Source organism: Rhinopithecus bieti, unplaced genomic scaffold, assembly GCF_001698545.2.
Source record: "Rhinopithecus bieti isolate Rb0 unplaced genomic scaffold, ASM169854v2 scaffold_32081, whole genome shotgun sequence".
Taxonomy (NCBI): domain Eukaryota; kingdom Metazoa; phylum Chordata; class Mammalia; order Primates; family Cercopithecidae; genus Rhinopithecus; species Rhinopithecus bieti.
Genome location: NW_016814436.1, coordinates 1,743,964 through 1,758,087, shown reverse-complemented (window position 1 = coordinate 1,758,087; position 14,124 = coordinate 1,743,964). Strand labels below are relative to the sequence as shown.

Genomic DNA, 14,124 nt, shown 5'->3' with positions numbered 1-14,124 from the left:
TTCGCCACCGCCGCCATTTGTGGGCGGGAAAAGGGCTCGAGAGAGGCGGGGGTGGCCCCTGGTCCCTTGCCTTGCGTTTCTCTGGACTTATGGGCGGAAGGGGTACTGGTGACTTGACCTCCTGGTATTGGCCTGCACCGTCACCTGCAGAGGCATTTCGCCTCAGTTCCTTCCCAGCACCCACCTCCCACCACCACTAAAGTAAATAGTTAACAGTTGACTTTTCCACCACCCGGAAAAAGCTCAGTTTTGCTTCAAGTCAAAATCCTCCGGGATTTCTGAGAGGAACTTTAAATCTCTAAGATTAGAGCACGCTTTTAATGTAATTTGGTAATTTATCTCATTCTCATTTTCTTTTTTTTTTTTTTTTTGAGACGGAGTCTCGCTCTGTCGCCCAGGCTGGAGTGCAGTGGCCGGATCTCAGCTCACGGCAAGCTCCGCCTCCCGGGTTTACGCCATTCTCCTGCCTCAGCCTCCCGAGTAGCTGGGACTACAGGCGCCAGCCACCTCGCCCGGCTAGCTTTTTTTTGTATTTTTTAGTAGAGACGGGAGTTTCACCGTGTTAGCCAGGATGGTCTCGAACTCCTGACCTCGTGATCCGCCCGTCTCGGCCTCCCAAAGTGCTGGGATTACAGGCTTGAGCCACCGCGCCCGGCCTCATTCTCATTTTCATTGCCGGGGGGAAATTCTCCTTTATCTTTACTGTGGACACTGCAATGAACGTGGCAACCTGCAGGTTTCCACGGGTCCTTATATTACTGTGTAACTAGGGCTAGAAGAAAGCAATTGTGCCTTTGCTTTTGAAATCAGAATTTACATAAGCGTTGAAGAAAAGATGGAAGGCAGTAAGGAAGTATGTTGTGATATTTAGCTGGGAAAGAGAAGAGGACGGCGACCTGGGAGACTAAAGGAGACAAAGACTTAAGCTTATTTGCAGGAGGCAAATTATAAGAAAAATCGTATAGGTTTATATCGTCTCAAGTTGCTGTTTTTGTAAACGAAAGCAATACTTCAGCAACCCTGAATTATTTACTTATTTTTTGTTCTGTCTTTAAACAATTTTTGCTTTCCCTTTATCACCAGAGGATTTTCCCAACATTTTGGCCTCTTGTTTTTTAAGGTAGACTTCCTTATCTCCAAATGTCAAGGGACACACTTAGTCTCTCTTATTTGTGGGTGGTGAAAAACATTAGCAAAGATTATACTGAAATTTGGCCACCAAGGAGAGACTTTAATGTAGTCAGGAGTTTTAATTTGTCTGCGTGTGAATTTGTCTTCTGCCTGCAACTTGGCTTTATTTTCAGATTTTCCGCTAGATCCACAAGGAAGTAAATGGCAGGATATGCTTAGTATTCATAATTAATTGAAGAGACTCTCAATGCTATTTTTATTTTTTAATTTTTTTTTTTTTGTACAGTTGGTGTCTCACTGTGTTATCCAAGCTGGTCTCAAACTCCCAGCGTCAAGCAATCCTCCCACCTCAGTCTCCCAAAGTGCTGGGATTACAGGCATGAGCTACCGTGCCAGGCCGTTTATTCTTAATTATAACTAGAAAGATATAAGGGTTATGTTAATGGGGAAAGAAAACTAAGAGTTATTGAATCTATTGAGTGCCTTATAATATGCCAGCCCTGGTTCAGACACAAATATTTAATTCTTTTATTTAATATTTCTCAAACTTTGATATGCTTACAAATCACCTGGGGACCTTGTTAAAATACAGATTCTGATTCTGTAGGTCTGAGATGGGACCTGAGATTCTGCGCTTCTAACAAGCTTTCAGGTGAGGCCTATGCTGTGTTAACAAGGCTTGTAAAACCTTACAAAGTTGGTATTTTCTCATAACAAATGAAAATTGTTGCTCAGATGTTGCTCTCGACGTGGGCTTTTTCTGACACTTTGAAAAAATTTCATCTTTCTCCCCGTACTTACGTGTTTCTGCTTTAGTTTTCTCTATAGTTTTTACCACTTGTGAGTAGTTTGTAGAATTTACTTATTCTGTTCATTGTCTTTGTCTCTCATTAGAATGTAAGCTCATATTTAGTTCGTAAACTCCTGTTTACCTTTTTTTTTTTTTGTAAATGAGACAGAGTCTCGCTCTGTCGCCCAGCCTGGAATGCAGTGGCACAATCTTGGCTTACTGCAACCTTCACCTCCTGGGTTCAGGCGATTCTCATGCCTCAGCCTCCCGAGTAGCTGGGACTACAGCTGAGGTGCCACTATGCCCTGCTAACTTTTCTATTTTTATTAGAGATGGAGTTTCATTATGTTGGCAAGGCTGGTCTGGAACTCCTGAACTCAAGTGATCTGCCTGCCTTGGCTTCCCAAAGTGCTGGGATTACAGGTGTGAGCCACCGCCCCTGGCCCCTAGTTTACTTTTATAGTTTCAGTGTCTTGAAAAGTGCCTGGCACATAGGAGACACTCAGTAATTACTATATAAATAAATAATTAGTTATGGTAATGAAATGGAAGATGACAATAAGGCTCAGACATTGGGAGGGATCGTTCCAAGATCACATTGCTGGTCAGGATCAAGCCAGGTTTCTGTGACCCCAGTTCCTAATTGGGTGGTGCGCCTGCTTGCAGCAGTCTTAGGCAAAATAATTGCATTAATTTTATTAAGATACTAAATTTCCAACTTTAGAAAGTGATGTGTTTTATTTCACACTGAGTTCACTTTGTAGTTGTACAGACTAAGTAAGCTGTTTCGAAGCTTATTGGGTGTCACCAATCCTGACTCACTGAAGCAGTGTGGAATTGACTGAACTTAAAAAATTATTCTAGTTACACATGATAATTGTGGAAAAATGACACTGTTCAGATAAATAAAAATGAATATAGAGCTGGGCATGGTGGCCTGTTCCTTTAATCCTAGATACTTGGAAGGCTGAGGTTGGAGGATCACTTGAGCCCAGGAGTTCATGACCCTTCTGAACAGTAGGACCTTGTCACAAATACATTAATTAATTGAAATAAATTACAATCACCTGAAATCTTACCACATACAGAAAACTTAGATTAACCCTGGCCCAAAGTGCTATTTTTTTTTTTTTTTGAGATGGAGTCCTACTCTGTCGCCAGGCTGGAGTGCAGTGGCGCAATCTCGGCTCCCTGCAACCTCTGCCTCCCAGGTTCAAGTGATTCTCCTGCCTCAGCCTCCCAAGCAGCTGGGACTGTAGGCGCATGCCATCACACCCAGCTAATTTTTTTATATTTTTAGTAGAGACGGGGTTTCACCATGTTGGCCAGGATGGTCTCGATTTCGTGATCTGCCTGCCTCGGCTTCCCAAAGTGCCGGGATTATAGGTGTGAACCACCATGCCCAGCCTAAAGTGTTATATTTCTTAAGGGACTTCAGCATTAGCTTCCTAGTTTGTCTTTTTGCCTTCCAGTTTTGACCTTCTCCCATCTCCATCCTCCACTCTGCAGCCAGACTTATTTTATTGATTGATTGATTGATTGATTGAGACTGAGTTTCACTCTTGTTGCCCAGATCTTGGCTCGCTGCAACCTACACCTCCCGGTTTCGAGCGATTCTCCCACCTCAGCCTCCTGAGTAGCTGGGATTACAGGTGCCCGCCACCATGCCTGGCTAATTTTTGTATTTTTAGTAGAGACAGGGTTTCATCATGTTGGCCAGGCTGGTCTCGAACTCCTGACCTCCGGTGGTTCACCTGCCTTGGCCTCCCAAAGTCCTGGGATTACAGACATGAGCCACCATGCCCAGCCTTATGTTAACATTTTTAATTTATTATTTTTTTCAAGAGATAGGGTCTCTGTCACCAAGGTTGGAGTGTAGTGGCACAATCATTAGCTCACTGAAGCCTTGAACTCCTGGTCTCAAATGATCCTCCTGCTTTGGCCTCCCCAAGTGTTAGGATTATAGGCGTGAGCCATGGTGCCCAGGCCCAGACATATTTTTAAAACACCCTTTTTAATGGAAAATCCCTAGCCTGTGCAAGAGTGGGGAGAATAGTATAATAAAGCCCATGATCCTATTACTGAGCTTCAAGTCTCCCTCACTTTTCTTACCTGAACCCTAGTTCCTCCCTTAAAAGGTAGTCACTGGTTACTAGTTTTTGGCAAATCTTTCAGAAAGTTTTTTAAAGATGTACCTTTTGGCATCTATATGCAGAGCTTTCAAAATATGCAAATAGACCGGGCGCCATGGCTCACACCTGTAATCCCAGTCCTTTGGGAGGCGAAGGCGGGTGAATCACAAGGTCAGGAGTTCGAGACCAGCTTCGCCAACATGGTGAAATCCTGTCTCTACTAAAAATACAAAAAAAATTAGCCATGCGTGAAGGTGGGCACTTGTAATCCCAGCTACTCGGGAGGCTGAGGCAGGAGAATCGCTTGAACCTGTGAGGTGGAGGTTGCAGTGAGCCAAGATCCTGCCACTGCACTCCAGCCTGGGTGACAGAGCGAGACTTTGTCTCAAAAAAAAAAAAAGCAAATGGAATTTAACTGTATATAAAGTTCTGACATTTGCCCTTTTGAGCTAATAATGTGTCATTAATACACTTTCTTATAGCAAATCTAGGTCTACGTCATCATTGATAGCTGCATAGAATGGATTTGATTTCTTCATAATAGACGCCTTCATCTACTCAGAGGGCCAGCTACAACATCATTCTCCATCAGCCTCTGTAGGCCTGGAAAGGGCAAAAGCTGTGCCAGTGATGTTTCTAGAATCTTTAATTTTTCCACTGAGATAATGACTCTTTTGCACTTAGACTTTGGCAGTCTTCTATAACCAGTATCTCTGATGTTTTTCTCAATACTCATTTAACAATTTGTTGGGCACTAACTCTGTGCCACTGTTCTAAATACTGTTTATATAGGAATAAGCAAAACAAAGCTCTTGCCCTCTTTGAACTTGCAGTCTTGTTAGGAGAGATAGACTATAAGCAAATAATAAATATAAATCCCGTATAATATCCCATATGGTATCAGAAAGTGTACTCAGCCTGTCACACCTGCTCGCCTTGATCAAATGTGGCAGGCCACCATGAATCATGCATCTTGGCGTTCATGCCCTGGTGTTGTCTCCAAAATTGACTATGAGCTTGGGCATGTGACTTGCTCCGGCACGTGAGATATTAGCAAGTGTAATACAAACAGAGACTTGAGTAACACTCATGTTGCAGCTTGTTCTCTTGGAATGCCCGCTCTTGGAACCCTGAGTCGTGTAGAGAAATCTGGCTACTTTGCAGGAGAGACCGTATGGAATAGAAGATGAATGCTTGGCCCTTCCCCAGTTATTCTAGCCATTCCAGATGGGGTCCCAAGAAATGAGAGTGAAAAAACCATTGTGGATATTCCAGCCATAGTAGATAGCATGTGAAACAGAAGAACTGCCCAGCTGAGCCCAGCCTAGGTTATATAAAATTCTGTGAAATAATAAGTCATCGTTGCTGTTTTAAGTCACTAAGTTTTGGGTGGTGTGTTGTGCAGCAACAGATAACAGAAAACTAGGCAATTAGTGAATTCTTTGTGAACGTAAGGTCCTTGGTAAATCAATTATCTGTCACTCAGTGCTTGGTTATGTAGCTACTCCCTAAATGTTAGCTCTGTCGCTTACTTTCTCGGTGTCATTTGCTGCGTTTACTCTTTCATTTGAGGGTTATTTAGGGCTGTCATGGAATATCACTCAGCTCAAGTGATATGATTAGAGTCTGAAGAAGTTCCTAAAGCTAGGCAGCATTTTGGAAGCATCCCAGCAGGACTGAGTTTGAGAGTGTGGAGAAACTGGAGCATGGTAGAGGATAAATTCTTAATGCCTCTGGCACCCTTCCCTGTAAGCTTTCTCCCTTTCATCTCCTACTGTGAAGGTAATAGAGAAGAGCATGGGCTGTGAGTCAGATCTATATTTGAATTTTGCCTTTCCTATTCACTGGCTAGGATATTTTAAATGGGTCACTTAATCTCTCTACGCCTCAATTTCCTGTATGTAAAAGAGGGATGATAGTAGTGCCTGACTCAGGTGAGGGGAGCCAGGGATGGGAGATGACTGGGCTGCCCTGAGCAGAGACGTATTTAAGAGAGTAGTGAGAAATAAGTTTACATTGGTTGGGTAGGACCGGGTTATAAAGGGCACAGGATTTTTATTGTAAGTCAGAAAGTGATATGAAAGAAGTGACATTTTTAGAAGGTTAATCTGGTAGTAGTCTGTGAAGTATAGATTAACAGGAAGAGAGCTAATGCTGGACGTGGTGGTGGCACCTGTAGTCCCAGCTACTTGGGAGGTTGAAGTGGAGTTCAAGACCAACCTGAGCAACATAGTTAGACCTTGTCTCTGAAAAAAGAAAGGAAATTTTTTTTTTTTTTTTTTTTTTAAGAGAACTAGGAATCAGGGAAGCCCTGTTAGGAGGATTTTAAATAATTCTGTATGAGGTGACAAATACCCGGAGTGGCAGAGGGAACAGAAAAAGAAACAGGGAGATGCATTTCAGAGAAGAATGGACAAAAAATGGGTGATTGATTGCCTGTGAAATATGAAGGAATGGATGAATAAAAAATTACTTCAGAGTTCCCTGGCTGGGTGGCATGGCTCAAGGCCAAGGTGGGAGGATTGCTTAACGCCAGGAATTTGAGACCAGCCTGGGCAACATACCGAGACTTTGTCTCTCAAAAAAAAAAAAAAAAAAAAAAAAAAAGGCTGAGCATGGTGGCATTCACCTATAGACCTATAGTCCCAGCTACTACTTGGGAGGCTGAGGTGAGAGGATTGCTTGAGCCCAGAAGTATGATGTTATAGTGAGCTGTGATTTTGCCACTGCACTCCAGCCTGGGTGACGGAGTGAGACTGTCTCTTAAATAAATAAAAATGAAAACTCTTGCTGGCTCATAATTTTTTTTTTAATTTTGAAAATGTTAATATACTTACCAAAAGATCTAAAAGCATGCTTTTCTGTTCCTAAGAGTAATGCACACTCATTGTTAGAACTTCAAGCAGTACAGAAATATAAAGCATATAAAGTAAAAATCTCCCATAATCCCACCACCCACATATAATCACCTTTAACAGTTTGGTGTGTGTTCTTCTAGACGAAATGTTTGTTTGAAAGTTTTGAAGAACCTGCTTTCAGAGTGTAGTAGTAGTTTTTGTTTTGGGGTTACTCGATAACACGTCTCGTTTTTAATTTTTATCCCCTAAGCTCATAACTAATTATAGGTGTAATTAGTTACACATTTTGTGGTTGAGTCCCACAATTGCTCAGGAGCCCTCAGCTCTGCATATTTGACAAATGACCAGGAGACTTTTGCTCTGAGTCTTAGCCTTCTTCCAATGTAATCAGGGAACTTTTTTTTTAGAGACGGAGTCTTGCTCTGTCGCCTAGGCTGGAGTGCAGTGGCGCGATCTTGGCTCACTGCAAGCTCTGCCTTGTAATCAGGGAGCTTTTGATGTTCTGAGCCCTATCAATCCCTTTCATTTCATGTACTCTTTTTACTTTTGGGAACATTGCTTTGGGTTTTCTTTCTTTTAATATTTTTGATTTGACTATCAGATGACTGCTCCTACATTCTAAGATAACAAAACTTTTAGGTTAAGAATATCTTATGATGTCATGTGTTAAATAAAGCCTGCTTGCTGGTGTTTAGTGTCTGATTCAAAGTAGAGGTTATTTCATCTCTTACATGATGCTATTCGACACGGGGTAGACGTGTCTATTATGAGAAGCGTGTGAAGAAGATTCCCTTCTAATTTGTAATTAAGGATTTAATGGCTATCAGATGATCAAAGATTGGTTTTGATTTTTCTTATGTGTCAAATAAGGTTTAAGAATTGGAGTCCCGCCGGGCGCAGTCGCTCACACCTGTAATCCCAGCACTTTGAGAGGCTGAGGCGGGTGGATCACAAGGTCAGAAGATGGAGACCATCCTGGCTAACATGGTGAAACCCCGTCTCTACTAAAAATACAAAAAAATTAGCTGGGCGTGGTGGTGGGCGCCTGTAGTCCCAGCTGCTGGGGAGGCTGAGGCAGGAGAACGGCATGAACCTGGGAGGTGGAGCTTGCAGTGAGCCAAGATGGTGCCACTGCACTGTACTCTAGCCTGGGTGACGGAGCAAGATTCTGTCTGAGAAAAGAAAAAAAAAAAAAGAATTGGAGTCTGACAGAAACATCATTTTGTCTAAATGCATAGAGTGTAAAGAAGACCACTGGAAATCATAAAGAAGGCATTTTCCACATTGCCACTCCCCTTTTAAAAATAGAACTGACTTATAAAATCATCTCTGATATTGTAGCCACTAATGGGGACTGAATTTATTCAGAGGAATGCCGAAGGGAGGTATAAGAAATCCATTTTCTTTTGTTCATTGAATTTTGGACTTAACTTTGAGGGAACCTGATGAGAGTCTAAGGATAATACATTTTCCTCTCCTTTGATCATTTTTATCTTTCAGTTTAGGGAGTTAGCCCCCACAGACTACAGCATCTTAAAAGAGTTGTTATTTTTGCTAATTCCAGAACGAGGAATAACGGTCTTACCAGCATTTCAGCAATACCTTGAACTTTGCAACCTCTATTTATCATCTTAAGAGATTTTGAAGAAAAAAGAATACATAGCAGAGATACCACCTTTAGCCTAGGCTGTATGTGTTTGTTGGGTTCAGACATCCTTGGGAATGTCTGGCAAACTGAGGTAGGCCCGCTGGATCTCTCATTGTATGAATCGCTGAGAGACCTGCAGTGGCATTCATCTTAAGAGAAGAGTCAGATACACTGGTTTGGCCCAGAAACACACCCTTAGTTTTTGGAAGGAAAATGATGATTCATGGTATAGTATGAATCTACCACTCAGAGTTGGCTCTCAGTTCAGCCCCTTATATCTGAGTCCAGAAAGCCACGTTGGTAAGCTTTATATAAAGAGTTGTTTCGTAAAAGCTCTGTGAAACATTTGGGCACAAGTAGTAGCACTGCTCATGTTATTTCTCTAACAGAGTGTGATCCAGAATGTGGAGAGTGGCTGGGTGTGGTGGCTCACGCCTGTAATCCTAGCACTCTGGGAGGCCAAGGTGGGTGGATCACCTGACATCAGGAGTTTGAGACCAGCCTGGCCAACATGGTGAAACCCTGTCTCTATTAAAAATACAAAAATTAGCTGGTCATGGTGGCACAGTTGATAGCCCAATGAAGGCTATGGAATGGGGCTTTTACATTTGGTTGCCTGAGCCACCATTGGTTCTGCTATGACATGGACAGGACCACAAGTGGCAGCAGGAGGAGGCTGTAATGGTGGGGGAACTTCTGCTCTGTGTTGAATTCCATAGCACAGGATGCCTGAGTAGGCCTGAACTGGAGTCACAGGTACACCTCAGAGGCACTGAGGTGGGACTGGTTGTCCTGAGAGCAACCTGGAACAGCCTAGCCCCAGGAAAGGGTCTCAAGTGCACCAGCCCTGAACAGACTTGGGAGGCCGGCAAGGCCCCCAGCGACCAGGCCATAAGAGACATTGCATAGAGACTATTAGACATCAGCCATGGCATACCAAGGATGAGTGTGGGGACAGGCCCCTTTCCTTCATGGCCACTGAGTCATGTAAACCCCATCCTTCTCACCCCATGTGCCTGTACTCCTTAGGGAGAAAAGAGAGGGAAAGGAGGATGCCACTAAGAGATGGAAACTTTTTTTTTTCTTTTTTTTTTGAGACAGAGTTTCACTGTTGTTGCCCAGGCTGAGTGCAATGGTGAGATCTCAGCTCACTGCAACCTCCGCCTCCCAGGTTCAAACAATACTCCTGTTTCAGCCTCCTGAGGAGCTGGGATTACAGGCATGCACCCACCATGCCTGGCTAATTTTGTATTTTTTGAGTAGAGACGGGGTATCTCCATGTTGGTCAGGCTGGTCATGAACTCCTGACCTCAGGTGATCTGCCTGCCTCGGCTTCCCAAACTGCTAGGGTTACAGGCGTGAGCCACCACACCTGACTGAAACTTCTTTTTTCAGATGGAGTCTCGCTTTGTTGCCCAGGCTGGAATGCAGTGGTGTAATCTTGGTTCACTGCAACCTCAGCCTCCTGGGTTCAAGTGATTCTCCTGCCTCAGCCTCTTGAGTGGGTGGAACTACAGGAGCGTGCCACCATGCTCAGCTAATTTTTATATTTTTAGTAGAGACGAGATTTTGCCATGTTGGCCAGCCTGGTCTTGAACTCCTTGCCTCAAGTGATCCTCCTGCCTTGGCCTCCCAAAGTGCTGGGATTACAGGTGTGAGCCACCACACCTGGGCGAGATGGAAAATTTTCTTTCTTTCTTTCTTTTTTTTTTTTTTTTGAGACGGAGTCTCACTCTGTCGCCCAGGCTGGAGTGCAGTGGCTGGATCTCAGCTCACTGCAAGCTCTGCCTTCTGGGTTTATGCCATTCTCCTGCCTCAGCCTCCCGAGTAGCTGGGACTACAGGCGTCCACCACCTCGCCCGGCTAGTTTTTTGTATTTTTTGGTAGAGACGGGGTTTCATGGGGTTAGCCAGGATGGTCTTGATCTCCTGACCTTGTGATCCTCCCGTCTTGGCCTCCCAAAGTGCTGGGATTACAGGCTTGAGCCACCGCGCCCGGCGAGGGATGGAAACTTTTCTAAAGAGATTGCTTGCTTTAAACCAATTTGGGTATTTAATTTGATTTTGTTTTTGTAGAGATGGTGGTCTTGCTATGTTGCCCAGTCTGGTCTCAAACTCCAGCCTCAGGCAGTCCTCCTGCCTAATTTTTAAGAAGTTATTTTTTCCTATGTAATCAGCATGTGGGGGCTTGTGAAGGAAGGTTAGTTATGGACAAAAATAAGGGAGCACAGGTTCCCTGCCCATTTGAATGTCAGGTTAACTGTGAGTTAGTTTGTGTTCTATGTCGGTAGGTACTGTGATCCCAAACTCTGCACTTTCTTTTTTTCTTTTCTTTGAGACAGGGACTTGCTTTGTTACCCAGGGTGGAGTGCAGTGGCGCGATCTCGGCTCATTGCAACCTCTGCCTCCTGGGTTCAAGTGATTCTCCTGCCTCAGCCTCCCAAGTAGCTGGGATTACGGGTGCCCGGCACCACAGCCGGCTAATTTTTGCATTTTTAGTTTCACCATGTTGACAAGGCTGGTGTTGAACTCTTGACCTCAGGTGATTCGCCTGCCTCAGCCTCCCAAAGTACTGGGATCACAGGCGCAAGCCACTGTGCCCAGCCACTGCACTTTCTTTTCCTTGGGGAACACTGTATGAGGAAACTAGGTATAGTATACCTTGGGTCAGAGGAAGAGAACTCTTTATTTTTTTATTTTATTTATTTTTGAGACAGAGTTTTGCACTGTTACCTAGGCTGGAGTGCAGTGGCACAATCTTGGCTCATTGCAACCTCCGCCTCCCGGGTTCAAGCGATTCTTCTGCCTCAGCTTCCCAAGTAGCTGGGATTACAGGCACCTGTCATCATGCCTGGCTAATTTTTGTATTGTTGTAGAGGTGGGGTTTCACCATGTTGGCCAGGCTTGTCTTGAACTCCTGACCTCAAGTGATCCACCCGCCTCGGCCTCCCAAAGTGCTAGGATTACAGGTGTGAGTCAGCCACCATACCCACCGGAGAACTCTAATTTCTGTAGGAAATTTAGGCAAGACACCCTGAGTTGCTAAGAATCTTTTATGCATTTTCTGTGGTTGTGCCTAATCTGGATGATGCTAATAGTCAGTTCATTATCTTTTTTTTTTTTTTTTTCGATACAGGGTCTTGCTGTTTCAACCAGGCTGGTGTGCAGTGGTGTGATCATAGCTCACTGCAGCCTTAAACTCCTGGGCCCAAGCAATCCTCTCACTTCAGCCTCCTGAGTAGCTGGGACTACAAGCCATGTGCCACCATGCCTGGCTAATTGTTTTATTTTTTATTCTTTCGTAGAGACGGAGTGTCACTGTGTTTCCCTGGCTGGTCTTGAACTCCTGGACTCAAGCGATTCTCCTACCTTGGCCTCTATTAAAATGTCTTAAGCCTAAAACTCTTTCCTGAATTCCAATCTGGATAGGCTTCTGCCTACAGGATCTCCCCACCCAGATTTCTATGTGCCATAAGCATTTCAAGTTGACCAGAACAGTTGAACTTGCCTTTTTCCCTCCCAGACTTGTTCCTTCTTATGTATTCCTGAGCTTAGCAGATACTCCCACCATTGAAGGGACCTAGTCAAGCACGTCGATGTCATTCTAGAAAGTCCACTCCTTTTCCAAAGAAATCTGATTGGTCAGTGAGCACCTGCTCCTGCAAGTGGCTTAAGAGGCTTGTCACTTTCTGGACCCTGACTGTTCTTCTAGCTTCGTTACCTGCCACCTAAATGCCAGCCATGGGGATGATTTCCCTGCTGTGTTCACTTGCTCCTGTCCTGGTCCTTTTGCATATGTTTTCTCTCGGCCTGCAGGGTCCTTCCCTTTGTTGTCTGCTTGAAGAACCCCTCACCCATTCTTTAGTCTCAGCTCAGGAGTCTTTGTGAAGACCCTGGCCCCCAGGACAGTTAGACTCAAGCATTTTGCACATGGATTCTTCTTGTACTTACTGTGTCCCTGTTTGTTCTCAGGCTCCCATGGTACAATGAGGGGCCCTGGAGGGTGGAGATTTTGGGCTATTCATTTCGTATCTCAAGGCAGGCCGGTGCTAGGCACATAATAGCTCTCATTATAATTGCTTATTGAATGAATGAAATTCTCAAAGCCATGTTTTTAAAAACTTCTAATAATTGTATGATTGTTATAGTTTACTTTTGATTCTTTCCAGGAATGTAGGTAAGTGAACATTTGTATTGCTAAGAGGTCTTGTGTACACGGTGCTCACCTTTCAGTTGGTTCTGAATATTTTAAATTTTTTCGTACTTCTGAGCAAGCCTCAGTGACTGCACACATGGCCCTCAATCTGTCTTCTTCAGTTTAATCTCCTTAAAGGTGGGACTTATGTTTTGCGATACATAGTATAGTGATATGGGAATCCTAATACGTGTAAGAAATACGAAGTACCAGTTTGATATAGTTTGGATATTTGTCCCTACCCAAATCTCATGTTGAATCATGATATGGCTTGGCTTTGTATCCCCACCCAGTTCTCATGTCATGTTGTAGTTCTCAGTGTTGGAAGGGTGGCCTGATGGGAAGTGATTGGGTCATGGGGGCAGATCTCCCCCTGGTTGTCATTCTTATGATAGAGTCCTCATGGGATCTGGTTGTTTAGAAGTGTGTAGCACCTCCCCAGTCTCTCTCTTCCTCTTGCGCCTGGTCACTTGAGGTGCCAGCTCTCCCTTTGCCTTCCGCTATGATTGTAAGTTTCCTGAGGCCTCCTAAGAAGTCAAGTGGGCCGGGCGCGGTGGCTCAAGCCTGTAATCCCAGCACTTTGGGAGGCCGAGACGGGCGGATCACGAGATCAGGAGGTCGAGACCATCCTGGCTAACACGGTGAAACCCCGTCTCTACTAAAAAAAAATACAAAAAACTAGCCAGGCGAGGTGGCGGGCGCCTGTAGTCCCAGCTACTCGGGAGGCTGAGGCAGGAGAATGGCGTAAACCCCAGAGGTGGAGCTTGCAGTGAGCTGAGATCTGGCCACTGCACTCCAGCCTGGGCGACAGAACGAGACTCTGTCTCAAAAAAAAAAAAAAAAAAAAAAAAAAAAAAAAGAAGTCAAGTGGATGCCACCCTCATGCTTCCTGTATAGCCTGCAAAGCCATGAGCCAATTAAACCTCATTTCTTTATAAATGGGGATGGATTCCTCATGACTTTGTGCAGTCTTTGTGATAGTGAATGAGTTCTCGTGAGATCTGGTCATTTAAAAGTGTGTCACACCTTCCTGGCCCCACTCTCTTTCTTGCTCTTGCTTTTGCCATAGGAGTGCCTACTCCTGCTTTACCTTCTGCTGTGAGTAAAAGCTTTTTTTGCCTCCCCAGATCAGATGCTGGCATCATGCCTTCTGTACAGCCTGCAGAACTGTGAGCCAATTAAACCTCTTTTCATATAAATTACCCAGTCTCAGGTATTTTTTATAGCAAGACAAGAATGACCTAATATAGAATTTTTAAAAAGTACTCTGGGCCGGGCGCGGTGGCTCAAGCCTGTAATCCCAGCACTTTGGGAGGCCGAGACGGGCGGATCACGAGGTCAGGAGATCGAGACCATCCTGGCTAACACGGT

The 14,124-nt window shown here is 44.4% G+C and overlaps 1 long non-coding RNA gene across 1 annotated transcript; it reads left to right on the top strand.

The window, feature by feature from the left end:
• Positions 1-15: 15 nt before the first annotated feature.
• On the top strand, positions 16-4,907 carry LOC108514540 (uncharacterized). Its single transcript, XR_001881242.1, has 3 exons — positions 16-201; positions 1,739-1,783; positions 4,536-4,907. It is a non-coding gene; the product is annotated as an uncharacterized LOC108514540 (long non-coding RNA).
• Positions 4,908-14,124: the final 9,217 nt, after the last annotated feature.